Source organism: Centroberyx affinis, unplaced genomic scaffold, assembly GCF_046629955.1.
Source record: "Centroberyx affinis isolate AG114_WGS23_722 - 3 ecotype Tasmania unplaced genomic scaffold, CSIRO-AGI_Caff_v1 ptg006505l_1, whole genome shotgun sequence".
Taxonomy (NCBI): domain Eukaryota; kingdom Metazoa; phylum Chordata; class Actinopteri; order Beryciformes; family Berycidae; genus Centroberyx; species Centroberyx affinis.
The window spans coordinates 6088-13356 of record NW_027283293.1 but is presented as its reverse complement, the minus strand read 5'-3'; positions in this window follow the sequence as shown (position 1 = coordinate 13356).

The window sequence follows — 7269 nt, the reverse complement described above, 5'->3', positions numbered from 1 at the left end:
AACGCCAGTGTAGTGGAGCAGCTTTCATTGATTTCAAAGGAAGTATTCTCTTGGCTGATGGCTGATGGCTAAAGTGGAATTTGGGGGTAAAGGTTCAGTGTCTTCCCCAAGGACAATTTGACAGGAGACATGGTCACTATGAACACCCTCATTATTATGAGTTCCCATTGATCCTGCGAGAGATCAATCATTTAAACAACAATGTACAAATAATTAGTCACAAACTCTTGAGAACTAATATAAAATGCAACGAAAAGAGGAACACTCTCCTTCTATCATCAGACAGGAGCTCCTCGATGCTTGTAAGATAAACTAATACTCTGTGAAAATTACAGACCTCATAGAAAAAATAAGATTTTTTTTTTCAATAATAATAAAAAAAACAGCCAGCATATTTACAGGACAATAATATTTTCTATGACTCTGGCCTGCCTGAATTCCCAGTGAAACTTGACAGGCATGCTCCAATGTTTTACCCTCTTGCAGATAATCAAGGGGTCATGGGAATTTGTTAATCCTGGAAAAGGCTTACAACCATGTTCCCCGAGGTATCCTATTCGAGGTGCTGCAGGATTATGGGGTACCGGGGTCACTGCTGTGACCCATTCGGACCCTGTACACTCAGCGCAAGTGTGTGCATTCTTGGCATTGAGTCAAGAACATTCAAGGTAGGCCTCGGACTCCAACAATGGCAAGCCTTGTCCCCTCTGCTATTTGTGATATTTATGGACAGGATATCAAGAAGCAGCTGAGGTCTGGAGAGTGTCCAACACGGTGACATTAGAGTGGCATGCCTGCAGTTTGCAGATGATGTCATCCATCTGGCTTCATCAGACTGTGATCCCTGATGTGCACTGGAGTGGTTTGCAGCCAAGTGTGATGCAGTTGGGATAAGGATCAGCACCTCCAAGTCTGAGGCCATGGTTCTCTCCCGCAAAAAAAACTGGCTTGCCCCATCCAGGTGAGGGGGGAGCAGCTGCCCCTAAGTTATCTTGGGGTCTTAGGATTGTGAGATAGACTGCCGGTTAGGTGTATCAGTTTGGTGTATTGGACCATGGTAGTGAAGAGAGAGAGCTGAGGCACATAGCAACGCTCTCAATTTACGGCCCGATCATCATCGTGGCCCTCATCTATGTTCAAGACCTTTGGTTATTGACCAAAAGAATGAAATCACGGATATAAGCGGCTGAGATGATGTTCCTCCACATGGTGGCTGGCCTCACTCTGCGTGATAGGTAGAGGAGTTTGGCGATCTGAGAGGACCTTGGTATCAAGCCACTGCTCCTCCACATTGAGAGGTTCGGGCACCTGGTAAGGATGCACTCTGGGCACCTCCCTTTGGAGGTGTTCTGTAAAAGACTGACTAGGGAGAGACCTCTGGATAGACCCAGGACACGCTGAAGGGACTGTCGTATCCTACCATAGAAAACACTAGGGATTGGATTTGATGGGCTCCCAGCTGGCCTGGGAGTGCTTCCGGATGTAGTTGGAGGAAGTTGCCGGGGAAAAAAGACGTCTGGGCTGCTTTGCTCGCACTGTTTCCACAGCGACCCTAATCTCGGAACCCATCATCTATCGGTCTGACGACGATTAGACTCTGGGGGCGACGGCCAATATTTCAGGTTTTCCGGTGTAGCCGGCGGACATCCGAGCCAAGACTTCCTCTTCCATGCGCCGGTCATCGTTTACAGTCCGATTAGCAACTTGAGACGCGAGAGTCGAACGTTTCTCCACACAAAACACAAACATCGATACTTTTTGTAGGTGTTTTAGGTCCGGACGACATTTCGGCTAATCTCTATAAACAGATATCTGCATATGAGACGTCGTCTCTCAACTCCGACTCCATTCTCGCGTCTCAAGTTGCTAATCGGACTGTAAACGATGACCGGCGCACGGAAGAGGTCTTGGCCCGGATGTCCGCTGGCTACACCGGAAACCCCGAAATATTGGCCGTCGCCCCCAGAGTCTAATCGTCGTCAGACCGATAGACGATGGGTTCAGAGATTGCTGCGACCCTGACCTGGATAACCAGCTAGAAAATGGATGCATGGATGGCTTGTTACATAAAGAGTGAATTATAAAGAAATATTGTTTTTTACTAGTTGTAATATTAAGTATACCTGCAGTTTATAGAGACATTCTGATTTAAATGTGCAGGTATATCCTGGGCAGAAATGTGGGCAATTAGATATTCTCTGTCGTATCCTACCATAGAAAACACTAGGGATTGGATTTGATGTTACAGTGTATGTGTGTATGTGTGTATCCTGAGCTCACCGGAGATGTTCAACCATGCTTGTACATGATGTCTCGGTCTGGTAAGTTTGTCTGTAACCAACCATCCTGACTCCTGTTCTATACATCTAGGCTGGTAAGTGAGAAGTGGCGGGTGAAGTTTGGGGTTTTACCAGCCACTGCAACTAGTTCGTTTTACTGATTGGTCTCTTTTCTAACTCGGAAAATCCCTCCTAAAACTTCACACTCATACCAATTAGTCTAATGACTATGTAGGTGGTCAGTCAGAAATGAAATAGAAGGGGAGAGAGAAAGAGAGAGAAAGAGAGAGAGAGAGCGAGAGAGAGAGAGAGAGAAACATTACCCCAGAATGATTAATTATTGCCCCTGTGGTGTGTTTGTTTTCCATGCTGAGTCTAAAGCTATCCTTAGGCCTACAGCTGCAGCTGAATGCCACAGTGTTTGTGTTGGGCATTTCCATGTGACATTTGGCGGAGTGGGACCCATATCCACTTCCTCTGCTGTCAGGAAACATGGGAGTGGGATCTCTCATTACAGAAAACATTAAACCAAACTTTTATAGACTGGATCCACTTGGATTTTACACATATTGAATGGTGAACTTCAGGTAATGGATTGTGCTTAGTAATTATGTCACCGTGCCCCGGTCTTTCTAAAACATCATTGCGGGAGGAAGTGAGAGAAAGAGAGACAGAGAGAGGCTGATTTGCATAACTGCTGATCATGCACTATTGATGAGTAGATGTCTTCAAACACCAAATCCAAATTTTCCAACCCAAATGGGTCGGAGGAAAAGGGAGGGGGGGGAGGGGGGGGCAGATGAGGATAAGGAGGAAGAAAAGGAGGACGAAGAGGCTGGGGGAAGAGGAAGAGGAGGAGGTGAAAAGAGGAGAAGGGGAAAGAGAGGAGGTGCAGCGGAGGAGGATAGGGAGTAGGAGGAGGAGGGACATTGTTCTTTTGATTGGTAGATGAGGCCGATGGAGGGAATGAAGTGTTCTATTTCTTTATTGATGTAGTATTTCCCCCTCCATATACTTTGACAATACAGCTGCATTTCCATGTCATGCCAATGAAGCAAGTTGGAATTGAAACCTGACAATGAGGCAGCAAGAGATACTTCAGCAGATTCCAGATTTACTTTGTCATGTTAACTTGCAAACAAAATCAGTAACAACATGAAGCATTAACATTTTTGCCCCAATCCCAATCCCCCCCCCCCCTGTCCTCAACATTGCCCTCTTCTCCTAATCTGGGCACATTCTCCTTGAGTTTCAGCAGGAAAACAATCCTAATCCCCTCCCAACAACAACTTGCTGCCGTGGTCCGTGGAGAGAGCGAATGTGAGCTCACCACCTCCCCCCTCCCCCCCCCTCCCCCCCCCACGCCTTCAGCCCCGCTTGAAAGGTAACTTGACACCGCCTTTCTCGTCCCACCTCCTCCTCTGGCCTGGAAATGAGACCGGAGAGAAAACACACACACACACACACACACACACTCAAATATACACACACTGTCGTTAGGCAAGCGCCATATCTAAACATGCACCCACACACTCACATACACAATGTTAGATAGATAAATGATAAGTTATGGGTTATAAACGACTATAAGCGACTTACAATTGCATTTTGACAGCAGTAGCCAAACCAGGACTTGACCGATCTGAATCTTCCCTCCCAAAGGATAAAGGGTTTTGTTAGCCTCGCTATCACAGCTGCCAAAAGATGCATCACATCTAAATGGATGCATGAGGATCCCCCCAGTATTACTCAGTGGATTAATGAGGTAAATTCATGTGCTCCTTTGGAGAAAATAACCTATGTCATGAGAGGTAGCCCCCAGCTGTTCCATAAGACTTGGGATCCATGGATGACTAACATGGAATCTAATTAATTTACTAACTATTTTACTTTTTTTTCTTTTTTTTTCTATCTCTGTATATATACTTTGTGGGGTGGGAGTGATGCTGGAGGACCTGTCTCTGTGTGGGAGGGAGAAGTGTATGTACAGTATGTGATAAATGTAAGATGTAATATATCTTATTATGGCACTGGTTTTATGTTATGTTATGTTTTGTTATTCTGTGAATATGGAAAATGAATAAACAGAATAAAAAAAAAAAACAGTAGTCAAACCAACTGTGTATCACAGTCTTCATCAGCTGAGCCTTTTAATAGGAATAAGTAGCATTTGTAGAATTCTTTTTTAGAAGAGAGTAAAGAGTAGAAGAGGAAGAAGATCGTTACATGATGGGTTTGCTCTTATCAGTTTTTTACAAAAAAAAAGGAACATGCCTCTTAGCCAGCGCCCACACCCCGCTGCCATCTGACTCTTCTTCACCGAGGTCGTGGAACAAGGGCAAGGCCTCCTCTGTGGTGATATTTCTCCTCTTCTTTGGATCCATTTTATTCAAGCTATTTGATTCTATTTTATTGAACATGGATGATGATGATGATGATAATAATACTTTATTGTCAGATCCGGTCTGAAATTTTTCTTGCCTCACAGCAGCTGCATTTGCAACATCACAGAAAAGACAAAAATTAAGTGACTTTGACTTTAAAGTAGTGGACAAACACTTGTGCCATGTATTATTACAATACTGTAGAACACTCATAATCACAGAAGTAAAAAACAAAAGAAGAATTTGACTATTTTATTTTATTCTATTCTAATTTTATTCTATTCTATTTTCGCTTTGGATAAAAGCGCTATATAAATGCAGTCCATTTATTCGATATGCAGGCAAACAGGTCTTGAGTATTCAGTGAATGTTATGATTTGTGATTTTTTATGAGACAGTAAGTCAGAATTATGAGATAGTAAGTCATAATTATAAGATGCTATCTCATAATTGTGACATTATACACTCACAGGCCACTTTATTAGGTACACCTGCTCATTAACACAAACAGCCTGCTCCTCTAAACAGTGAATCATGTGGCTGCAACTCAACATATAAAGCATGCAGACACAGTGAAGTGGTTTATTTTTTTGTTTGACCAAACATTAGAATGGGCCGATCCGTGATCTAAGCGTGTTTGACCGATTGATACGATTGTTGATACGTGGCGGTTCAGCATCTCAGAAACAGCTGCCCTCCTGGGATTTTCATGCACTACAGTCTCTAGAGTTTACAGAGAATGGGGTGATAAACAAAAAACATCCAGTGAGCAGCAGTTCCAAAAACAGCTTGTTAATGAGAGAGGTCAGAGGTCAGAGGACTGGTGCACAGACTGGTTCAAGCAACAGTGGAGTGCAGAAGGGCATCTGAACACACAAGCTGTTGGCCCTTATGATAAATGGGCTACAGCAATAGATGACCAGCCGCTACTTATGGAAAAAAAAATACAATCTGGCACTTATTTTTTTTTCATCATCAAGTGAGATTTTTTTCTCTCAATAATATGACTTAGCATTTCATAATTATGATAGTATGAGATAGTCTCAACATTATTAGATACTAAGTCATAATTCTGAGGTACTATCTCAACATTATGAGATGCTAAGTCAAAATAATAATATCTCATAAATGTGACTTAGCATTTCATAATTATGACTTCGTATCTCATAATTATTACATAGTATCTCATAATTATTACATACTAAGTCAATGTTGAGGGAATTTTTTTTTTTTTTTTTAACAGGTAGCGGAAATGGGCTTGAGCGAGGCAATCTAGGCTGCAGATGTGTGGACTCCTCCCTCCCCCAGAGTGTTGCTGTAACAAAAACGTTTTTATTCATTTTAACTTCATTTTATGCATTTATTCTTCTTTCCTGTTATTTCCCTTGGTAAACTCTGCGTTTAGATACAGGTAAGTGCTATATAAATCAAATGTATTATTATTGTTTTTAGTTCAGAGGACGAGGACCATAGAATTTAATTTTAGGCATCAGTATGCACGGACCACTTTAAAGCAGATGTGTATTTCAGTTGTTGGCGTCAAACTGTGGAATTCTCTACAGAATGATTTAAAGGGCTGTATAAATATCTTTCAGTTCAACAAAATGTATAAAGAAAGAATAATTAGACTACATGAAGTTGTCAGGTAATGGGTTTCCTTAGTTGATGGTGAATTATTGTGTATGGCTTTTGATTATTTTTTATCTCACATGTTACTGTAAGTATTGGTTATCTATTTCTATTGTTTATTTATGTTTTAAGTAAAGGGCAAAATAAGATTTTCTCCTCCCTGCTCCTGTTCGTTCATGGAATGTGTAAATTGAGTTGTGTTTTGATTGTGAATTGCTTTTTTTTTTTTCTTTTCTGGAGCTGTGCATTACCATGAGCGGAACAAACAAATAAATAAAAAATAAATAAATTGTTGTTGTCTTTCCTGGTTAAATAAGGGTTAAAGATAGAGTTGAAAGTGTGTGTGTGTGTGTGTGCCTCAAAAAGAAAACACAAACACACATACACACTCTCTCTGTCTCTCTCTGTCTCTCTCTGTCTTTCTCTCTCTCTCACACACACACAAACACACACACACACACACACACACTCACAGCACTTCCTCTCCAGCAGAGTACTACAGTTTAAGGAGTCAAGTTGTTGAGTTGCGGCAGGCGAATGCTAACGAATGCACAATTAACTTGGAGGCCAGCCTCCCTCTCCAAAAGGAGGCCCCGACAAAGAGAGGAGAGGCTTTGTTGCTGACAGGAAGGCAGGCTGAAACACTGGCCGCAGTGTGGTGGCAAGAGGAGGAGGAGGAGGAGGAGGAGGAGGAGGAGGAGGAGGAGGAGGAGGTAGAGTAGGATCGGGTGGGGGGGGTAAATACTGTGGTGGCAGGAGAGGAGGAGCTGTGCTGTAAACAAATACATCACAGCATCACAGTAAAGAGGGAGGGGGATGGAAAAGAGGAGGGAGAAGAGGAGGAGGATGTATTGATCTGGATGTATTATTCATCATCTGGTGGAAACACACAAGGGGAGGGGGGTGGGGGGGGGGGGAGGTGGAAACATGTGGGGAGGAGGTGGGGGGTTTCACTGCACAGCAGGTTCCTGTGTTAA